The sequence below is a fragment of the Lygodium microphyllum genome, chromosome 3 (genome assembly GCF_053477565.2).
Source record: "Lygodium microphyllum isolate KBCC chromosome 3, Lygodium_microphyllum_v1.1.10, whole genome shotgun sequence".
NCBI lineage: Eukaryota > Viridiplantae > Streptophyta > Polypodiopsida > Schizaeales > Lygodiaceae > Lygodium > Lygodium microphyllum.
The window spans coordinates 106119831-106144136 of NC_141137.1; the positions used below are offsets into that span (position 1 = coordinate 106119831).

The window sequence follows — 24306 nt, forward strand, 5'->3', positions numbered from 1 at the left end:
CCAGTTGAACAGCCTATAGCTGCAGTAGATGCTCATGGTCAGGGTGTTGGACAGGCAGCTGGGTAGGTAGCAGAGCTTGCCGTGAGACCGTCTACTAGAGACAGACATCCACTTGATAGATTTCAACCCTCAATGCATTATGTCTTGGTTACAGACGTAGGAGAGTCTTTCACTTATGATGAGGCTATGCGCAGGGGTGATAGTCACTCCTTGGGAGAGGGCTATGTAGTCTGAGATAAACTCCTTGCATAAGAATGAGACTTGGGATTTGGTTTCCTTGCCTAAGGGCAAGAAGGCTTTGCCATGCAAGTGGGTGTACAAGCTGAAAAGTACCCCTGGACACCCCAAGCTGGCATATAAGGCTAGATTTGTAGCAAAGGGTTTTAAGCAGGAGCATGGTGTGGACTTTGATGAGGTCTTTTCTCCTGTGGTTAAAATGACCTCATCAAAGTCCACAGGAGAAAAGACCTCATCAAAGTCCACACCATGCTGCTGCTTGAGTTGGATTTATACCAGATGGATGTAAAGACGGCTTTCTTACATGGAGACTTGCATGATGAGATTTATATGGAGTAGTCTAAGGGCTTTGCAGAACCTGGCAGGGAGCATCTAGTGTGCAAATTGAAAAAAAGTCTTTATGGCTTGAAATAGACACCTAGGGAGTGGTATCATAAGTTTGATGCCTTTATGCAGTCACAGGGCTACAACAGGAGTGCTATGGATCCGTGTCTTTATACGAAGAAAGCCCGTGATGGTTTTTTATTGATTTTGGTACTCTATGTGGATGATATAGTGATAGCAGGGAAAGCTCATGATAAGCTAGATGCTCTTAAGGCTCAGCTCAAAAAGAGCGTTGAGGTGAAAGATCTGGGACAGGCCTCTCATATACTTGGTATGCGCATTAGATGGGACAGGCATCAGGGACTCCTCTACTTGTCACAGAGGGAGTACATTCATAAAGTCCTTGAGCGCTTCCACATACAGGATATAAAGCCTATTGGCTGTCCATTGCCTTCTTATGTGAAGGTATCACAGATTGATTGTCCGCAGATAGATGAGCAGAGGGCCGAGATGGCCAAGATTCCCTATGCATCCGCAGTGGGTAGTCTTATGTATGCTATGATCGCCACTCGTCCAGATATTGCCTTTGCAGTTGGTGTTGTGGCACGCTATATGGCTACACCTGGCAAGAAGCATTGGGATGCCGTGAAGGGTATCATGAGGTACCTGAAGAGCACTGCAGATATGTGCGTATGCTATGGCAGCCAGGATACAGGAGTCGTGGGGTACACTGACTCTGATTATGCAGGACATGCAGATAGTAGGAAGTCCACTTCCGGCTATGTATTCACCTATGCTGGAGGTGCTGTTTCTTGGATGTCCAGGGTGTAGAAATGCATGGCCCTTTCTACTACAGAGGCTGAGTATGTTGCAACCATTGAGGCTTGCAAGGAGGCCATTTGGTTGGGTCATTTAGTTGCTGACCTTGGTATTGATGCTATCCCTACACTGCATTCGGATTCTATGAGTGCTATTCAGTTAGCCAAGAATCCGGTCTTCCATGCGAAGACGAAACACATTGAGGTGAGGTATCACTTCATACGTGGGGTCGTTGAGGACAAGTCTGTTGACCTTGTCAAGATCTCGACTGACCAGAATCTTGCAGATCTGCTCACGAAAAGCCTCTCTACAGAGCGCTTTGCCTTTCTCAGGAGGTTGATGGGCATGGAATGAGATGACATCTTTCCTCATCCTGTTGTACATGTGTACATGTTGTACTGTCTTTTTCTTTTTTCTTTTCACTCCTCACTAGGGCAGATTCGCCTTTAAGTGGGAGGTTGTTGGGGGTAAAGGCGCCTCGGCCTAGCCGCCCGTGTATTACTACACTGACAGTCACCGCCACTGCACACTGCAGGTGGCGGGCGTTCGTCACCGTCACTTTATTCTTTATTCTTTTAGTGACAGTTTGAATAAAGGAAGGCCCGGTCACACATTGTGACTGTTGGAGTTCCCATTTCTTGTCTCTCTTTCTTGCTCTTGCTCTCCCGCCATAGCTCTCGAGTGCAAGCTTCGATCCTTCTCACCTTTCATGAGGTCTATTTAGAACGAGAGAGTATGCATCTAACCTTCGAATGTTTGAAATTCAGCTGACAATTATTTTTCACCACAAACATATGAACTGATTTTTTCGTGATAGGTATGAGTTTTTTGTTGGAGTCTATCAAAGTGAAATAGACAATTTGTTTCATAGACCACAATGTATGGTAAAGCTAATTTGTGCAATTAGATTGTTTGTTTTGTGGACAAGCTTGCATAGTAAGGCTAGTTTTTGCAAATTAATCATTTGTTGTACACGTGTGTGCATGGTCAAAGCTCTCTCATACAGCATAGCCTGATAATTTCAGGAGATTATGATTTTGTAGGTGGCTGAAGAGCTTTACCAAGCTGGATACATAAGCTACCCACGAACAGAGACAGATTTCTTCTCAGAGAACTTTGATTTGCAGGTCATTTGAACTGCCTTGAAGGTTTTCAAAGTTAACTTGAACTTTCTAGATAAAATTGTACTATTTATTGTTATGCAGGAAGAAGCAAGGGAGGAACTTTACTGGTTCATATAGATCTGTTGGTAGTCAAAGCAGTTCTAGGTTGGACCCATAGTTTTTATCATACATGAAGGAAATGCATATGCATACAGGTATGAAAGTATTTATTGAGTATGTTTGGACCTTCAGGCTAAAGCATACATGACCCTAAATTCTAGTCAAAATATATAGAGCCTAGGAAGTTGGGGGAAAAAAATATTCTAAGCTCACAGTCACAAGGCATAAAAATGGAAGACGGAAATTAAAATTGAGAGAGAAATAGAGAGCAGTTTGGAGAGAGAGAGGTGAAGTAGTGCCTCCAGACAACTTCAAAGTTTGCAACAGACACACATGACACAAGGCAAGAACACATTTGAGAAAAAAAAGATCAAACAGCTTATTAAGAAGTGTCAAAGAAACAAGTATGTTTCTTTAAAACATTCTTTCCAGACTTGAAAACAGTTTTTGGAAGGTTGAATGATTTTTTAAAAGAAATAAAGAGTCAAGAATGATTTGACCAAAGATACTTCAAAAATAACATACATTTGCAATTGTTTGCATACCCAAGCAAACACGTGATAAAAATCATGGTTGGACCTTTAGCATTCCATCAGGTAAGAGAGATGGGTTTGCAATACATAATGTTTTAAAGGTTCTAGTTATTTTAAAGCATTTCCTAATGCTCGTAATTTTTCTTGATCCATCTTAGTTTTGCTTCAGTACTCTAAACCTTACCATGAGGCTTGTGAACAGATTAAGTTGGAAGTTGATATAGTTGCCAGGTTCATATGAAGCTTCAAGGTGTAACATTGTATACAAAACGTGTGGTGAAAGTAATGGTTGGACAATGACTGCTAAATGACATCCAGCTCTGTGAGCTGTGCTCCTGCTAGTGGCGCCGCCAGCTCCCCCTGTCAGCCAGTGCTGGCCCAGCCAGCCCTTGGTCACTCCGCCAGCCTTCTGCTTGCCAAATTCCTTTCCCCCCACCTGCCAGCAGCTACTCTTTCTGCCAGTTCCCCCTGTCAGCCAGGGCTGCCCCCACCAGCCCTCAGTCATTCCACTAGCGTTTCTACCTGTTGCCTGCCTTTCCCCCACCTGCCTGCTGCTACTCTTCCACCTTCCCTTCTGCCTGCCTGCTGCCCCTGCAGCCTGCCTGCATGCTGTTTCCTCTGGCACTCTCCCCCATCTGCCCCAGCACTGCGAGCCTCCTGCCTCCCAATGCCACTAGCCTCTTGCCCTCAGTCTCCTGCTCCCCTTCTCCACTCTTCATCCTCTCTCATGGCTTCCATCCCTGCCGCACAAGCAGTCTTATTTCAAGCAATGGCCTCCTCACTCTCCTTTTCAATCCTTCTTTCCCTTGGGAATAGAGGCTCAAGAAAATACAAGAAACCTCACAACACTAAGATGAAGGAGAAAACTTGATTCGCAGGATAGTAACTGGTCTCCATTGTTCCCATGGATGATACTTTCCACCAATTAGATTGATCCTAATGTAGAACTAGACATTGGAGGGAGAGTGGTGGCCATGGTGGGGCTATCTTTGACTTGGAGATGGTTTGGCAACTCGGATCAATGGCACATTCCTTGAAGGACATGATTCCTGCAGCCCTCACAGAAACCACTGCCAGGATTACGAAAGTAACCTTGTTAGGGAAGGGTGTTTTAGGGTCAGTTTTAGTTCTGTGAAGTAGTTTGAATTGGTGCTACCCACGAATCCACTCTATGTTTGGACTTCGGTAGCCTTCTTTGATAGGTGGGTCGAGGGCAATGGCTACTGCATGCTTAGTGCCGGCACATCTATCGTAGTTTGTTTCCCCTCTCCAGAGATTACAGTGGTACCTTTTGTAAAGATCCCTCTGTAGAGAGATCCAAGGATGTCCCCTTTTTTGGATACGCCACCAGATTGGACAAGAGGATCTAGATGAGTAGGATAGGAGTGATGCTAGCTGTCCTAGCTGACTTTCGGAGGAGATTGGACCATAGCTCTAGATCCATAAATATTTCACTCTTTTTGTGGTTACTAGTATGCAGGAGCGTAGTGCTTGGCACTTGACTTGCTTATGGTAGTGATCTAGTTGCTTGTGTTAGATGTGTAGAGCCAAAGGAAGAGACTATACATGGGAACACCCCAGGGCTTAGGAGGTTTGGAAGAGAGATCTTAGGGTGGTGTTTCATTGCTAATAGAGACTATGATAGTGACATGGGGTTGTTGCTTGGGTTATGGATAGAGGGGCCAGCCTATGGATATGAGTATATGTAGAGGAGTCAATCCCAGCTCATCTTTGGTCAGCTCTCGAGTAGGATTGCCATGTCAAGACTCTTTGTACGTTTCCTTCTAGCCTAAGCCTAGCCTGCGCTTAGTCTAACTTACACTCCTAGCTTAGCTTATGCTTAGCTTAGCCTAGGTCTAGCTTAGTCTAAACTAGCGTAAGCCTTAACATATAGAGGCTAGGCTACACATATATAGGATAGGCTAGGGCTTATGCTACTTCGAGTGGACTAAGGAACATCATTACATATGGGAGCTAATAGCCAACATTATTGCTTGGAGTCACTTGTATGGAAAATTTTGTACTTTTCCTTTGGATATTTTGTATGGAGGGGATTTATTAATAGTGTTATTTTTTTCTCTTTAAAAAAATCAAGGTTGTGAAGAGTGGTTCAAGTAACTAGTGAAAGTTTTGTTTTAAAATAATATTTCATACTTATAAATAGAACAAATCTTGAACTCATATATAGGAAAGATATTCTCTGCTTTGATTCTAAGATTTATACAAGGCATTGATTGTTATCTGTATCGTAGGAGTCATGTCATCACAATTTTGGGGTGGAACTCCCGAAACAAATCTCTTTTTGTGGTGTTTAGATTGGCTCTCCTATTGTATCTATGAAAACCTCCTATCTTGTTCAAGATGTTCAGTTTGTTATTCATTTGATGTAGTTGATGTTCTGATTCTTGCTCTAGATATAAACAGACCAACCTAATATCTTAAAGAGGAATTCTAACTTGCTAATCACCTTGGTACATGGGATCTGATGTTGATGTCTATATGTTAGCCTCCAGAAACATTTTAGTTCCATTATAAATTGTAGTACCAATGGTAGACACGTTCATAGTTTTGCAATTGCTATACATCAATTTTCATTTTAGACAAGGGCCTCAATTCCCTTTGAAGCACATTTCTTATTAGGGTGCTAAGTAGTTGTTCAAGAGTGAGCCTTGGAGAAGCTCTAACCTTCTGTTGAGGTTGCTTATTTCTTTGTCTTTCTAGGGTATTTGTTTGCTACAAACATCTTGGGGTCCTCAATCATCTTGACATGTTTTGCATATGTGAATTCAAGATTGTGACAATCTATCCTTCAAATAAGTCTATGATACAATATCATAAGAACAAGCAGGGAATTGTGCCAAGTCTTAAGCCAACTTTGTTCATTCACTACAGTAGTCTTTCTAGCATGTAGGATCAAATTATTTAAAAGACATTCTAGAATTGGTGGATGCATGACTTGACATTTTCATCGGCTCTTTGCTTTGATTCATGTCATTTTGAATTCAAAAAGTTCTTGCTACAAATGAACAAAGAGTGAAGCTTTAAAAATCTTCACGTATTGGATTAATTCATGAATCGAGTCCCTGCAATTACTTGATTATGGTTCACAAAAAATTTTAGGCTAGAAGCTTCAGGTAATTCTTCTTTTACAAAGAGTTTATTTTAACTCAATCCTTAGATTACAAATCATATAAACAAGTAAGATGCGGAAGAGAAATGAATAGTGAGAATGGAAATTTGAATCTATACACAAGCATGGATGATCTCCTCAGGGTATTGGGCATGGCTAAGTGTGCAAGAGATGGAGTCCAAGGACGGGGACTCCCAATTGGAATCTCATCTAACCTAGCTATTAATGCAAATCGATTTCAAGTGCAAGGCTAGAAAAACTAGATGACAAAAGAAACCAATGTCTACTTACACCAAATGAGATTGTGGTTTTAAATAGACAAAACTCATAAATATTGACTTGGTTGATCATATTAGGACACTTGGCATCTTTGAACACAATAAAATAACTATACATGGCTTGGGCAACTTCATTCATTCGCTCAAATTTGTCTATCTTTGAGGAGTGGTCTCAATCAGGGGCCATTAGTTAGTCCAACACTACCCTAGTCTTACATATGCCTTGAACGAGAACGATGAATGGTGAAAGATATCCATTCTAGTAAGAATTCCACAAAGATTGGATTTTCTTGGCTTCTTCCTATCAATAGTATGAGAAACCACTTGTTTAGTTTACACACTTCATTTAGGGTTTTGCACTGACAGCCCCAAAAAAGGCTGATGTCCACATTTTGGTCACTTTTGTAGTGGGTGTCCACACAGTGGTGCGCCACCCTAGATGGCTCGTGCCTATAAATAGGTAGTCACTTCATTCGTTCTATACCACCTTAGTCATTCTTCACCCCTCTTTCTCCATTACTCCCACACTCTTCCGTCTTCACTCCGCTGTTGCTGGAGGATATTGCAGTTCGTGGTCGCCCTTCCTTTTCTTCTTTAGGCACCCTATCCCATCATTGAAGTCCTACGTTTGGATGCTCCACCATGTTGGTGTCGTCATTAGACTGTTGGTGACAACACTCATTGCTAGTGGCCTCTTCCACTCCCTTTAGACTTCACCAGATTTCCGTTTGGTTGCTCGTAGACCTCCTCCATATTTGCTGCCATCTTTCCTAGCTTGGTGTCAGCATCTTCTTGCTTGATATCACCGCACATCTGGCCTTAATTTTTGCAGCCTAAGGTACTTGCTTTTTTGAGTTAACAAGCCTTCATTGGCTGCATTTACGCTCCTGGTGGTTGTTCCTTCATTTGGCATCATCATCCATCCCTTGGCGTTAGCATTTGGGCTGCTTTCCTTGTGTCTGACGGCTCCAACACACTCTAGGATTTACATTTTGTTGCCTAGGCCACTCCTAGCATCTCAGGACTGCGGTTTACTCCCTCGATAGCTAGTGATCATCTTCCACATCTTTGACAACATTTGAGGACTGTGGTTCGCTCCCTCAATAGTTGTCCTTCACTCTCTGGTGATTACTTTGATAGCCCATTGCTTGAAGGACTGCGTTTCGCTCCCTTCAATGTGCAGATTCCCCACAAGTCCTGTCGCTTAATTCAGATAGGACAATGCAGTCATCTTCTGAGCTTTGGCTCCGTTGTATTAGCTTTTCTTCTCATAACATGATTCAATGCATCATCACCATGTTCTTTTATGTTTCCAAGTTTCTCTTCTGTGTTAGTGTTTGCCATACGTACTTTGTGTTTCTCCCTGCAAACCCTACTATCTCTTTGGTCTCTCTGTCATTTTTTGACACGGTATTAGAGCTAGAGGCGTTCAATTAGTCATAAAGATCCTCTGCATCTAAGAAGGCAAAGATAGGTTCCGGATTCGGCATCATATACTCATTTCCCCCTTCATTTTTGCTGCGTCACTGGGAGACAGAGATACCCTTCTTTTCCTCCCCTACCCTCTCTCCCTTTTATAGGTTGACACTCTAGTGCTATGACTTCTCCAAAGTAGATGGATAGACCACTGTGTGCTCCTCTTCCGGCATTATCGGAACCCCCAATTATGCTTATTGACATGGACCTTTGCTCCCTACATCATTGGAGTATATGCTTCTAGTCCCAAGCACTCATTGTGCCACCTCTTCCTTTTGGGTCATTGCGCTTATTTTGCACTAGCTTTCAAATTTTTATGCTCAAGGCAATAAGACACATCCAATGCACACTAAACCCTATCCAGCATAAGGAGGATCGTCAGGTGCAATGGCCTCCTTGTGACTACTGTAATACGCTACGGAGGTTACTTCCACTTTTTCCAAGGTTTTAAGAATGCTACCTCAACAACCCGCGGTTCTCTACTCTGCTCCATCGATAGATGTTGATTGTTGGATACCGTCCGCTTGGTAGTCTGCTCTTTTGTTCGACGCGTTCCATTACTTCGGCTCTGCGGTCCACTCCGTTGAGAGACAGTGATTGTTGTCCACCCCTGGCTCCCTATCAGCCTTCTCTTTCTCTACCCTCGACTACTCCGGTTGAGAGGCCACCTCTGGGAGTTTTTCACCATCTTTGACACCCTTGATATCTTCTTCGGCACGATCGATGGCACTTTCTTCATTTATCAGATGATTCAGAGTTTGTGATCCATGAGTTTTTAGATTCCCTATCTCTTGCAGAGGGGGATTTGGAGGGGAATGTACTCTTTTTGCCCTCTGAGGGTGCTTCTACTTCTTTGGCTTCAAAGGAAGCCCTTGTGTCTTCAACCCCAGGGTGGGGCACCTACTGATCATAAAGTTCATCACCCGCCATTTATTCTTTTGGGATGGCCATCTTTGAGTAGTCATTTCTCCTATTGACACTCAGGATCTTTAGGTACCACCTAGACTGGGACCTTGGAGGTTCAACTGTGACTTGGTGACGAGGCTTTCGAATTTCTTCTAGCATAGAGTTACAGAGCTAGTGGCTTCTCTCCTGAGGTGGAGTTAGGTTCTATAGTTCATCTCGTCTTTTGCTCCTTACTATAGGTTATGTTTAGGTGGAAATCTTGGATCTTCGAGATCCTCTCCATCTTCATTGTATCTCTCTTCGCTTCTCTTTCTTCATTCCTTTTTGGGCTTGAGAGGGGGTGTTGAGAAACCACTTCTTCAGTTTACACTCTTCATTTAGGGTTTTACACTCACAGCCTAAAAAAGGGCTAGTGTCCACACTTTGGTCACTTTTTAACTGGGCACACTACCCTAGATGGCTTATGCCTATAAATAGCTTGTTACTTCATTCATTCTATACCACCTCAGTTATTCTTCACCTCTCTATCTCTGTCACTCTCACACTCTTCCCTCTTCACTCCATTGCTAGCCATACCCCTATTGGAGGATATCACAATTCGTGGTCACCCTTCCTGTTCTTCTTTTGGTGCCTTGCCTTATCACTCAGGTCCTGTGTTTGGAGCAGAGCACATGGGAGTTTTGGAAATGGAAGTAACAGAAACAGAAAAAAGGGAATAAGCGAGTTTCAAAGAAATTTTGGAAACGGGAAAATAACGTTTTTGATTTTACACTAAAATAAATATGGTATTATGTGGGTATGTAAATATATGAATGCCTACACTCACAGCCTAAAAAAGGGCTAGTGTCCACACTTTGGTCACTTTTTAACTGGGCACACTACCCTAGATGGCTTATGCCTATAAATAGCTTGTTACTTCATTCATTCTATACCACCTCAGTTATTCTTCACCTCTCTATCTCTGTCACTCTCACACTCTTCCCTCTTCACTCCATTGCTAGCCATACCCCTATTGGAGGATATCACAATTCGTGGTCACCCTCCTTGTTCTTCTTTTGGTGCCTTGCCTTATCACTCAGGTCCTGTGTTTGGAGCAGAGCACATGGGAGTTTTGGAAATGGAAGTAACAGAAACAGAAAAAAGGGAATAAGCGAGTTTCAAAGAAATTTTGGAAACGGGAAAATAACGTTTTTGATTTTACACTAAAATAAATATGGTATTATATGGGTATGTAAATATATGAATGCCTACAACAACATGCACCCAAATTTCATACAAAACTTTTGAGTCTTCATGTCATATGATTGAAATAATGATTCATTATACATGTCACGACTCATGAGTGAAGATTTAGGAGTCAAGACTCAATGGTTAAAACTTAAGATAGCTTAATACAATTAAGACTCAATTTTCAAAACTTAAGGCAACAAAATCAATTATGATTTATGACTCATAAATAATCTATGATCTAAAGAGCAATAAAGATTGACATTAAGAATAGTGGAGATTAACATTAAGAACAGTGGAACAAAATATATAATAAGTAAAATCAAGATACAATGATACATGTAACCATGTCATGTGAATAATCTGTCCAAACTCCAAAGTCCAATGAGCAATGAGCATTGGGCACTAGTCTCTAGACTCTAGTAACTAGTGAATAATAAGTATCAACCTCAAAGAACAACTGGCGATTGCAATTTGCAATGCTAAACCGACTTTTGTGTATCATGAGTCTTGACTCATCCAGATTCTGAGGATCCGTGCACCACCACCTCGTCTGACTCCGAGGGCCCTGATCGAGAAGATGATGAAGTAGCCTCAGCTTTGGCCTCAGGCCCTGGCTCTGACTCTACCTATATTGCACGATCATGTGTGGCCCTTGCTCTATTGGCTCAATCCCTTCTTTGTGCACAAGTCTCATGCACCGTTGCGGATAGCTCCTCATAGAGCATCGAGTAGATATCTCACTCCTCTTGTGGTATCTTCAAGATATCACACACCTTCTCTTTATCAATCTTGTCAAAATTCACATGTAAAGATGAATGAGACAAAGATATGAGAGAAAATTCAACATGTTCAATGCTTATATATATATATATATCACAGTTTACAATCCAACTTTCAAGCAGTGTTAAGTGTCAAGGTTAAAAAGTTAATTATATATAATACTATTCATTGCCAATTTATCCGTGAAGGCTCAGGGGACAGAGCGGTCCTCTCAACAAGCCTAAGATTGCAATCGCAAAACACAAAACGCTCCAGTTGGGTAGTGGAGGACCCTGCCACGACTATAATATCAAACACTAACCAGGGAAACAGAACCTTCAAATTCTATGAGTAGGCTGAGCCCATGATCCCAAAACTGCAAACATATCTCTTAAAAGAAACCATATCCATAATGATATAAACAACACTATCATCTTCATCACTTTCATCATTATCTTCCATAGCTTTTAGAAATAAAGAATGAAGAGAGAAAGAAAGAGAGAAAAAGAGGAGCCGAGTCAAATACAAATATTTTTCACACCCACGAGAAGAGAATGTGTGTTCTCAGGAAAGATAGGGAGAGAAAGAGACACGCAACCACTCGTGTCCTTAATCCACCCTTTTACCCAAAAAGCACACCTCTCCATATTTTTATTATTTCTTTGACTTTGATACATTTGATATTATAAGACCTTTGGCCTTTAATTTTGAGTATTCCTACCCTTCACCAATACATGCACGTAACACTTTTGTGTATATCATTTATTTATGATAGTGTATGTGGATGTGGATGTGGATGTGGCCCCCTCATATAGGTGTGTATTTTAGTGATTTTGTAACCATATACTTGTTATCTTTTTTACAAAAGATGAAATTATGATATATGCATGGACATTTTTGTGCTTTGTTTTTATGCTTCTTTTGGTGTCATCATCACACTGAAATGTGAAGCGTCCTCGCGAACCTTGTCAAAGAAGAACCATTGTCTAACACAAAACACTTCCAAAATTGTTAGTAAAACAACTTCGATCATAAGGCCTAGCCATGGTAGGGTATGGGACGCTAAATCCACGACCACCAGAGTAAGGGAACTCCTGCCTCCATTGCACTCCCACACTGAAAAACTTGTATAATCTCCAAAAGATAGGGTTCTATCTTCAATAAGGGATCATGAGCACAACTCCTCCATTTCAATGGAGAAAGAAATAAGACTCCATCATGTAGCTCCAAAGGGGCACTTGAGAAAATAGGGTTTAATTGTATATGTAGCTTCATGTATCTTCTGATGTGGGGGTTTATCTTTATGTATCTTCTCATGGAGTATTTAATAGTGTTGTCATATATGAATGTAAAGTGAAAACTCTTGAAAGCTTAGCTTTGAGAGAGTATTGTGATTTGGTAAAGAGGTGTCACTTTTGAATGTTAACAATGGATTAGGAGGGTTACTAAGCTTTGATCCTTTTAAATTCTTTTTTTTTTGTCCTTTTAGTCTATCTTATCATTTTTCTTGATGGTTGTTGTTTGGAGGAAAAAGAAAAAGAAGAAGAAAGACGTAAGGGATGGCAGCAATATACACTAAAAGGAGAGGTTGATGGTGATCATGGGTGGAGAAAAGCACCACATGCAGAAAACTAGGGTGGTAATATTAAGGTATTATAAATAAGTTAGAAGGGCTAAGGGGTGGAAGGAAGTGCCACAATTGAAGGGGCAAATGAGGAAGGGGGTAAGATGAAACATAACAAGATGGGTGCTTAATTAATTTAATATTCATATTAATATTTTATTTTAAAAATTAGGTTAAGGATGGGAGGGGAATATGATGGGATAAGGAAAGAAACACATGGCTACCATGTGGAGGATGAGGGAGAGAGGGACAGATAGATGAAGAATGTCTTCTAACAAATTCTACACAAATTTTGCACGGCCGATCGAGGGAGATCGAGACTGGGAATAGAGAAACACAAAAAAGAAACATGTGAGCCATCGATCAAAATGGCAGATGCAGATGGTGCCGTCCCCTCTTTCTTTCTCTTCTTCATCTTCTTCGTTGATGTGTCTCGGTTGCGTGTGAGTCGGTTAGACGCCTTCTTTCGAGGAGGAGGCATAGGAGAAGCCGCCCTTTTCTTGAGAAGCCACCCTTGCGGAGAAGATAATGAAGCTCTCTGCCTCGTCTTCCTTATCTCAGAGTGTGGTAAGCCACGGAGTATGTCAAAAGGGGGAAACCTTGTCTCCGTTCTCTCAGACGGCGCAAAGCCATGGAGTCCCACTACAGGCATCGGATTTAGATTGTTCCATTCTACTACTTTTTCATCGTTTTCTTTGATGGATCTAGACTGTTCGCCATTTTCCTCTCCTTCTTGTTCTTTTTTTTCTTCTTCCTCTTCTTTTGCTTCCTCTTTTGGCAAATTGAATAGTAGGTCAAGAAGTCATAGTTGTATTGAGGATGTGATCATAAGGATCGGAAGGAGACCACCATCCTCACGGCCCCTTCCCAGGCGAGGCCAAGTCAAGGCTGCCATAGCCTCCTCCTGCTTCCGCTCTCTCTCCTCCTTCCTCTTCACAACACCAAGCGCACATAATTCTCAGTCAACTAATTAGCATGGCAACATAGAGTATGCCCATGTTCCTGATCGCGTCAGAAATCGTCGTCGTTTCTGTGGGCGCTCCGCGGCTCCAAATTTTGCTAGTGTGATGGAATCTGCTCGTGGCAAAATCTCATGGGTCATCGAATCATTTGTGTTTTCTAACTTAAACACCTCCCCTTCGAATCACCAATCTCCATTCAGTTATGCTCATGCGCTCTCTCTCTCTCTTTCTCTATCTGTCTATGTGCGATAATAGGTTAATGGGGCTGCGCGAGGGGCTCCCACAGTGCACTACCAGAGACGCCGAGGGGCTGTCGCTGCGGCTACGTGCAGAGCTCCCAAGGTGCTCATGATGCTTCCGAGAACCTCTTCCACTCTTCTTTGAGTGGTTGTAGGCAGTCATAGCCTTGTCATAGTCTTCCTTAAGTGTTTTATATCTTGCCACATAAGAAGCTTTCTCCTGTTCGTTCATATATCTCCATTCGTTCATATATCTCCATCCAGCACCTCCAGCAGCAGACATTACTGTTACTGTACCCTTAGCAGTAGGGTTCTCTTGTTTGAAGGTCTCTCTAAAGTCTTCCATAAACAGGAAGTAAGCAGAGAGTGGTCTTTTAGGCCTATTGGGATCCTTGGGGCTTTTCTGGCGTTTCTGGCCTTTGGCCTTTGCCTCCTTCTTCATAGCCAAAAGGCATGGCTTCTTCTGCTTAGGCTCCGAAGATCTCTTCCTCTTCTCTCGTTCTCTATTTCCCTTCGAACGAGTGAAGGTACATTCTCTCTGCACAGTGGTTCCTCTTCCACCTTTCCTTCAAGCCCCTCTGTTTGCAGCTTCAAAGATCAGTTCTTTCCCGGCCAGTGCACCAAAAATGGAGGACCTTGCCATGGCTATAATATCAAACACAAACCAGGGAAAAAGAACCTTCAAATTCTATGAGTAGGCTGAGCCCATGATCCCAAAACTGCAAACATATCTCTTAAAAGAAACCATATCCATAATGATATAAACAACACTATCATCTTCATCACTTTCATCATTATCTTCCATAGCTTTTAGAAATAAAGAATGAAGAGAGAAAGAAAGAGAAAGAAAAAGAGGAGCCGAGCCAAATACAAATATTTTTCACACCCACGAGAAGAGAATGTGTGTTCTCAGGAAAGAGAGGGAGAGAAAGAGACACGCAACCACTCGTGTCCTCAATCCATCCTTTCACCCAAAAAGCACACCTCTCCATATTTTTATTATTTCTTTGACTTTGATACATTTGATATTATAAGACCTTTAGCCTTTAATTTTGAGTATTCCTACCCTTCACCAATACATGCACGTAACACTTTTGTGTATATCATTTATTTATGATGGTGTATGTGGATGTGGATGTGGATGAGGATGTGGCCCCCTCATATAGGTGTGTATTTTAGTGATTTTGTAACCATATACTTGTTATCTTTTTTACAAAAGATGAAATTATGATATATGCATGGACATTTTTGTGCCTTGTTTTTATGCTTATTTTGGTGTCAAAAAACATGGAGCCCCAAGAGGAACACCAAGGAAAAAGGAATTCTCTTGCAAGAAAATCTATCTTGTAATATCAAAAAGCTTGTTTATTATGTTCTATATGATCACAATGAAGGAAAGAACACCAGGCACAACAAATCTTCATGCAGTATCATGTAGATCTCCCACGGATTTGATAGAATCAACCCTATTCTTCAATATCTTCATAAAATCCATCAATATAACAAAGAAAGCAAAGTAATACACCATCTTTGAATGGAAATACATCACATAGTATTCATCTTCACTATCTTCATGGTCTTCTCTCTCAATCTCTCACATACAATCACTCTGTTCAGTAGAATTGATTATCTCTGACTCTCTCTCTCTCTCTCCATCAATAATACATCATATCCTCACTACAATCTCTCAAAATCACTCTTAATAATCCTTCTTAGGTCGTGGATACCCCTCCCAAGAGGTATGTCTGATATGAAGAGTCACCAGAGCCACTACAATGTCTTTTCATAGCTCACTACTGTCTCTTCACTCCAGTCTTCACTTGAGTCTTCAGCAGCTACTTCTTTTACTTCTTTCAACTCTTTTGCACTTGTATTCACCTCTTTCCAAGGCTAGAAAACTTTCCCAAGCTACACTCTCATCCAACAGAACACATACAGAAGCATATAGAGCAGTACCAGAACAGCTACAGTACAGAACAGAACAGAGACAGAAGCTCTACAGAAGACCTACAGAAGGTCATCAAAACCACATAACTCATACTCAAACCATTCCAAACTCTCAAAAACTATTCAATAAGCTTTCACAATATCTCAATCTTCATCAATCAATAATTCATCTCTCCTTACAGAAGTCAATCAGAACAAAACAGAACAAAACAAAAGCTATACAGAAGGTATACGGAACCAATCAGAACCTCTCAAAACATCATAGAACCTCATATCTCCATTAATAAACATCATGAACTTTCAAAACACAATCAATATCATCCAAAACATTCTTAAACCACTTCCAAACCAATCAATCATCTCATAAAATCAACCATTCAGCTCTCAAAAACAACAAAAATCAGCCAAAAAACAAGTCATTTCAACACTCAACATATCCCCACACTTAATAAGGAAGCGTCCTCGCGACCCAAGAAAAAGGGAATACAAGTTCATTTAAAAGCTCAACTTTGATCTTCAATAAATCTTAAAAAACAATCAATCCAACCACGACCCCAACTTATAACCTGTATCTAATATAAAAATACAACGAAAGGAAAACCCTTTATACATTAACACTGCTTATCAAACTAGAAATCACAATAAACTTGTAAAGGATATAAGAGTTCGTCTTCTTCTTCGTCTGCATCAGCATCTTTAACTCTCCAACCACGACCCCATCACCACAATTCTCCAAAAATGTAGCTCGTACGAAATCCAATCCAATAGGAAACCACCACGTTCTTTTTACATAAATGAACTGACAACACAAACACTACACACAACACAACCATCTGAATGACTCCTCCAAAAAGAGAGATTTTCATTAAAAAGCATCCACCATACATTGGAAAAGGTATCAATGAAGATGATCCCTCTTGAAAGATTGATGATTTCGGAAACGATCCATAGACAAGGATTCATCTACAAATGTTTTGGGAGGATTCTGAAAAAACTGAAGGCAGCACATCCTTTCCAACAGGAGCGGATATCTGCTAGGTAAACAAAGAGCATGAAAATACAATATATCCAGTTGCTGGGAATCAATGCTCACATTGACATTCATGCACAACTTTGGAATAGGCTTGGAATCATTATGAGAGTGCCTATGCATATACGCCAGGTACCAAGCAAAGTGAGCAGTTAATCGCACTGAAGGATTTGCAGACTGTGAATACTGCTGAGCAAAATGAATATAGTTCTAATAAGCTTGACTGGCAGCTGTCCACTCTCCTGGAATTACTGGCCAGTTGATCTGAGGTCCTGTAAGGGAATTATTCGAGCTGCATCCTCGTCTTCGGGAAATCTGATGATCAAACCCGTCGTAGTCACGAACCAACTGAGGTGGTTGAGATATAGAAGTGTTAGGAGAGGGAAGTGGAATAAGGAGAAGTGGATGAAGTGAGGGATAGGCAAAATCATAAAAGGAAGAAGGGTTTAAAGGAGGGGCTGAAATTTGTAGGGAATCAGTAAGGAAGGGTGTTAACTGATAAATAGGAAAGGTGGAAGGTACATGAATGGATGGAGAAGAACATGGTGGAGAAGGGGAAAATACTCTATCCTCAATAAAGGAACAATATGTAAAGATAGGAATTTAAGGAAAAAATGAAGGTTGGAAAAGAAGGGGTAAAATAGTTGTGGAATTAGTTTGACAAAGGAAAAGATATAGATCATATTGGTGAGCCATTTGTTGGTAATATAGGAGGGTAGGAACAGAAGGTTCTAAGAGAGATTTTTTATGATAGGCATAAAAACAGGTAGAATCAAACGGATTATGTTTGAAAGATAAGCTAAGAGATCCATCCTCAGTTGATTAGTACTCTGGGCATAAGTAGGAGCTGTGTTCTTTGATTCAGGACCACAAAATCAATCATGGTATGCCAGGAATTATCAGGACAATTAGCCACTTTGGAGGAGTAACTCTGGAACATGTCATTTATGCGTAACTCCAAATGGTTGACATACAAAACAGCTTGTAGAACGTCTCCCACATACCATGCCATATCCACCTCATCTGGAATCAACAAGTCTCCTCGTAAATACATGTAGGACATCAACATGGTATCGGTCGTGACAGAATCTTCAAACACCATCCTTACCACCTCTGTCAGCAACTCAGCAGACCAAGCTCCACTCCATCCATCCTCTGGAAGAGGTAAATCCATCGTGGAAAGCTTCATGTAGAAGGCCAACTTCTGTATTTGATAGTGGACAAAGAAAGAATGGTCGGGTGGAACATATTCCTGAAAGCTCAAATGTAGATCATAACAAATCCATTCTGGATTGCAATCTTTTCACTTTATCTTGGAATAGAGGACACAAGGTAGCCTGTCTCTGAAGAGCAGCCAAGTCCTGCTGTGAGAGAGAAGGGATCAAGGGAACATGAGGGCTTGGAGGAACAGACCGTAACTTTGCCAGTTGATTTTGCAACTGCTGGATTTGGGAAGCTTGTGATTCCACTGTGTCATTAGCAGTCTGTAAGGCTGAAAGTTTGGCATCTAAGAGAGTTTGGAACTCTTGCGCTTCTCTGGACATCCTCTCCTTCTCCTCTAAAAGGCTAGTAACATCTGATTGAGCCTCTAGTAACTGGATCTTCAAAGAAGAGATCTTATCTCGTTGGGTGGCAACCAGTTGGGTTTGTTGCTCCATCTTCTTAAACAAATCTGCTAGGGCATCCTTAGCAGAGGCTAACTCGGATGTTGCCTTATGCAACTGGTCCTTAGACTGCATCAGCTCTTCATAAAAGGAAGCGTACAGTTGTTGAACACAGGCTGTCACTGACAATTCAATGGAACTCTGAATGTCTTTTCAGAGAAAAGGAATTGGATCTCCTGAGACTAGACTGTTCAGTGAGGGAACTGATATATCCAACGAACCTTCTCGATGTGCTCTGAACAGGTTATTACAGGTGAGATACCCAGGGAGATCACTGCCAGAGGTAGCAGGAATGGGTACTGAAGGAAGAACTGAAGGAGCTTTATCCGCTATCCGCTTCAAGCGTTTGCGCTGTATGATCAGGGGAGGCGGAGAATCATCATCCTCTATATCAATGGGTTCTGACTTATCTGAAGGTGGAGGAGAAGGTACTGGATTTGATGGAGGAGGTGGAGGCATACTCTTCTGTATACCTGAATAGGTCAAGAAGGCAGACAAATACGATCCATAGGTGACATTGGTAACATTACCCCTGGTGACTTTGACGAAATGTTGATCCATTTTAGTGAGAAGATAAGTGCTCTAATCAATAGCGACTCCTTTCAACGCCATCCTTGAAGCTGTGAAAAGCTCTTTGGACAAGTACTGGGATGGCGTTTTTGCAGGCATAAACCTGTCCTGGAGAAACTGACAGACCATCTTCCACACAGGATCAGTGATCATGGAAAAGGAAACTCCTGAAGAGTTGATCACCTTCTTAACATCCAGCATTTCCCTTGTCTGTTTTTGTAACAGCATCAAAATCTCTTCATTAGAGAAAAGCTGACGAGTGGTAACAAAGGGTTCACCTTTGAAGGGAAGAGACAGAGCCTTCCCTAGGCCACGAGGTGTCAAAGTCATAGAAATACCCTGGACCAGTCCCGACTTCTTGCTGTAGGAGGCCAGAAACTCATCACACATCGATGGATTCTCTGGAAGCAATGGAAAAGAGGTAGCTACAAAGCAGCGAGTTCCGCCTTCGTGAGAGGCTCAAAAGTGAGTAGGGAAGAGTAATCCCTATTGACTAGTGGGACATACTGGATAGGGGGAGGAGCGTAAGAAGGCGCCATTCAGATGGTTACACACACACCACAAACACAGACAATCAAGGAGAATGCCTGCAAAGCAACAGACAAAAAACCAAGGATAAGAGAACAACCAAAACGATAAAACGTGACTCGATCAACTATCCCCAAGCAAACCACAGCCTAGAAAAAAATTCGACATGACCTCTAGACATATGCGACCGAAAGCTTCATGCTATGCAACAAACAAACACCCAAAACCCCGTATCAAGCAATAAAGAAAAAAAACTACACACCGTACCCTTAACCGTAACAAAGACACTAAACCAAAACATCACCACAACCTACACATATCAAGACCACAACTTTGATAGACCGGTGTTTGACCATGGAAATAACCCCAAAGACTGCGCATATCCATCCCACGAAACCGGGTTTATTACAAAGGGGAATTAAGTGCAGTGAGAGGGAATTAATTTAATGAAATGTTCATTTTAATAAATTATTAAGAAATGGGTGAATTTTTATTAAGTGATAAACCTTAGCAAGAAAACGGCGGTTCCTTCTTAAAAATTTAATTATCAATTATTAGGTGAAAGTGATACTTTAATTCGAATTCCGGACTTCGATACCCAGACTGGGTCTCTAAATGCAAGTTCATTTATTAAAAATTAAGGTGATATGAAGCGCTTTTTTGCCAGCGTGTACTCTTGTGACGGCTGGTTTATTTTTAATTAAAAATTAAAGTGCCTCTTTAGCGCACTTAGCACGTGCTAAGTGAATGGGGGGTTTATTTTTATTTAAAAAAAAATGGTGAGTTTAGTGCGAATGCGCGTGCCATGGTGGTGTGTAGGGTTCATTTTGTTTTATTATTATTTGTTTGTTTGTTTGTTTTTTATTTTTAAATTAACCGTGGGTTTTGGGGTAGCTGAAAAAAATAACAAATAAAAAGGAAAATACTTGGTAGTGGGTGTATGGAAATGCAAAGAATGCGCTCTCCTCAATCCAAAAATATCTGGATGTTTTTTCTAGATGTTTAGTTGGTGTTTGGATGAAAAAGGATATTTATTTTTTTTGTTGTATTTTTAAGGAATTTAGGTGTGAAATGAAATATTGTGACAGCTTAGAAAAATATGCCAAAAATAAGTAAAAATGTTAATGGAAGTGCTAGGAATTTTTCAAAAATTAATCGGGAATTTTTAAGCATTTTTAATGAATTTTTTGGCATTTGTTTGGGTTTTTTTAAAAGATTGGGGAATTTTAAAATGGTCAGAAATGTTTTTTTTTTTTTTTGAAATTTACAGGTTTAGAAAAATAAAGCCATGGGTTGCAGAAATAATAGGAATTTTTCTAGATTTTTTTGGAAATTTTTTAGAATTTTAAAGATTGTTTTGTGTTTAATTTGTATTTTTTGATTTTTTTTTTTTAGTGTTTTAAAGGTTTCGGGTGTTTGAATTTAAAATCTGGGAAAATACCCAGAAATAAGCTGCGTGGCAGCGGCGTGTCAGCAACGGACAAACAAAGTCCCGCACCCGCGCACGATCAACCGCAAGTGCCCACGCGCGCGTACACACCTACATGTGTGTTGAGGCCACGAGGGTGTCGACAGGTGGGACGGGGGTTGATGGAGGGGGTTGCTGTGGTTCAGCCGTGCACTGGGGCTACAGCGTGGGATAGGGGGCTTACAGGGAGTGCGTGTTAGTGGGGGACACGTGGGTAATGGGGGGAATGAGGGTTTAGAAGGGGGGAAAAGTGAGTGGGTGGTGGGAATGGGGGGTTAGATAGGGGTGTGTGTTAGTGGGGGTGGGAAAGTAGGTGAGGGGGGGTTTAGTGGGGGGAATGGGGTTTAGGGGAGGGTGTAAGTGGGTGTGTGGGTTTACTGGGGGGGAAGGGGGGCTAGGTTGGGGGTGGGGAGGTGGGTGTGTGGGTTTGAATGGGCACGTGGAGGAGGCGGGAAGGTGGGGTCAACGGGGCCACGAACGGCGGATGGCGTCAGCAGCAGAGGGCATCAGGCGGCGTGGGACGAGGACGGCGCGAGGCGGGGCAGTCAACGGGCCATAGGGCGGCACAATGGCGGTGGAGGCGGGGAGCGAGGCACAGGGCGCAGCGTGCAGGCGGCTGCCGGCTACAGCGGGACCGTAGCGAGAGGGCGTCGGGAGCAGGGCGGCACAGGGTGGCCCGGCGGCACTTCGACAGCAGCGACAGAGCGGGGGAAGGCGTGGGCACGCAGGGCCTGCACGGGGCTGGAGGCGGATGGCGTCGGTCGGCGGCGGACAGAGGACGCAGCGCGTCACGTCAGCAGGGTGCGCTCCACGGCGGCGTCTTTGGTGTGGGGCAGGGCGCGCGTCGGGCAGGCCACGGCGGAGTCCAGGGCGCAGCAAGGCGTGGGCAGGTGGCAGACGAGGAGAAGAGGGAGGGGAAGGAGGGGAAGGAGAGGGGAGGAGCAGGCAGGGCGGGAGAGAAGGGAGGGAGAATAAGAGGAGTAGAGGGAGAACAAGGAGGTGGAGAGGAGAGGGAGAAGAAGGAGGTGGAGAGGAAGGTAGAGATGGAGGGGAGGAGGACGGATACACAGAGAACGGGAAGAGAGAGGGAGGGAGGCAGTTGGGGGGGGGAAAGGGGTCGGGGTAGGGGGGGGATAGGGAAGGGTATGGGGGGGGTGGAAAGGGTGTGGGGTGGTATGGGTAGGGGCCCATGGGGGGTGGGCATAGGATGGAAAGGGCGCCCGAGGGAAAGGGTAGGGGGAGGGTTGGGTAGGGGAGCCCATGGGATGGGGGGTAGGCCATAGGGGGGGTGGGTTAGGGGATATGGGTAGGGTGAGTGGGCGGGGTAGGGTTAGTGGGCAGGATGCCCAAAAAGGAGGTGTACCGTCCCCATCCTGCGCGCGTGCGCGGGGCGGGGGGTAAAAAAATTTGCCGTGACGGGATTGAAAGGGCGCCCGGATGCGGGGAAGAGGCACGCGGATGTGACCGGGGCGCGTTAAGACGCGTAAAATCGAGAACGGGCGCGTGCACGCGCGGGACGGGGCACGTAAAAACACATAAAAATAAAGAAAAATTAATAACTCCCAATCCGGACGTCAAAACAAAATGGCATAAAAACAAAAAGTGGACAGGACGGCAGGGGGAAGACAGGGAAAATACGCAACGGAGGTTTCGGGGGAAAGACAGGGCGTTCACATGCAAAAACACAAAAAACGGAGGCAATTAAAAATTAATATCGAAAGATCCGTGCATCGGAACGAGGTGCAGGAAAAAGGAAAAATGTGTAGAAAGACGTGCTCGACAATCCTATCACGTCAAAACATAGTTCCAACTGAGATAAGATGTGTTCACGTGGGAAAAACCCAAAAAACAAACCCGAAAATGGGATCGGAAATTAATATTGGACGAACCGTTCACCGGAATGACATGCAGGAAGAAGGAAAAATGTTCGCAGGAAGGGGTGGCACAGGGTTGTCATGTCGGAACGTAGTTCCGGCGAAAGTAGGAGGGGTTCACATGCGAAAAACACCAAAAATACTCCTGAAAACACATTTAAAAATTAATAATTAAAAATCCGGAAGTCGAAAGAGGGGGGAGGAAAAAGGAAAAAGGTGGGGGAAGGTGCGGAGGACACGGCTGTTAAATCAAATTGGAATTCCGATGCAAACAGGACAGGTTCACATGGAAAAATGTCAAAAAGACACACGAAAAAGTCTTGGAAAAAATCGGAAAATTAATATTGGACAAACCGTGCATCGGAATGACTCGGAGTAAAAAGGAAAAATGTCAGGGAAAAGTGGTTGTTAGGGCTATGACGTCAGATCACGGTTCCGAAGCAAGCAAAGCGCGTTCACATGGAAAACCGGCTAATTTGCGTAAAATGCTTCAAAAATTAATAACTCAAAAACCGTGCGCCAGAACAGGGGTAGATAAAAAGGAAAAATGGTCAGTTCAGAGGGAGGAACAGGGCTATAAGGTTGGATGTGGACTTCGGTGAACGTAGGGTGCGTTCACATGGCAGGACCTCAAAATCAGGGAATGAATGAGAACGGCAAGGGAACAGTCCCAAGGGTGGGTGGAAAATGAACGAATGGGTGGGAAGGGACCCCATCAGGGTAAAAGCAAGGCATGGCATAGATGTATTAGTAGGTTGAGGCATATGCAGAAGGGTATACAATGTAGACGCGCAGGGACGCGTCCCTACACTTAAGACCTGAACGGATAGGCTTAACCGAATAACAGGGACCTAGGACCACGCCACAGACCATCCACTAACGTCCCTACACTTAAAACCTTAATGTCACTGAGAAACAGAAGGTGTAGGGTTAGAAAAACTTGGCCCATATTGTTGAGGATCAAGGTTGATTGTCAATGGTATGTTGTGTGTCGTTGTCGGCTACTGGAGGTACCAAGGCATCTTCTCGGCACACGTCCTTCATGGCAGGGACCACACAGTAGCACCTAGGGAGGTAGCTGATTGAAGGGATCGCAGGAAATTTGTCGATGATGAGGAATATTGCACTCAACTCACAATCACTCAAATGGAATGAAAGAACTGTTACTCGCCCCATGACTAATAGCACTCGAGGAATAATGATTGAAACCCATATCTTATACCCGGTTTAGTAATCGACAAAGGGAATGGTGCAGGAGTATGCAAGGGTGCACAGTTGATGGTGCATCAGTGCGTCCAACCCGTCTGGCATAAGTGCAAGAAGGAAGGCAAGGGAGCCTGATAGTGCAGTGTACAGAACAGGGTGATGTGTCCTGTGATGACGGTAAAGACCCATCCCGTGGGTGCATAGGGAAACAGGAACATACCTTACTCAACGTGTCGTAACGTCCCTCAATCTCACCTCTCGGTAATTGATTGAAGAAAT

The 24306-nt window shown here is 42.9% G+C and overlaps 1 protein-coding gene across 2 annotated transcripts in view; it reads left to right on the forward strand.

Annotated features, from left to right (window-relative positions):
• The first annotated feature begins 2403 nt into the window (after window positions 1-2403).
• TOP3A (topoisomerase 3alpha) overlaps window positions 2404-24306 on the forward strand; it is a 155990-nt gene continuing 134087 nt past the window's right edge. For both annotated transcript variants that reach the window (XR_015690256.1, XM_087674498.1), the window contains exon 1: window positions 2404-2507. The gene's annotated coding sequence lies outside the window, so the exon portion shown is untranslated. The remainder of the gene's footprint in view (window positions 2508-24306) is intronic.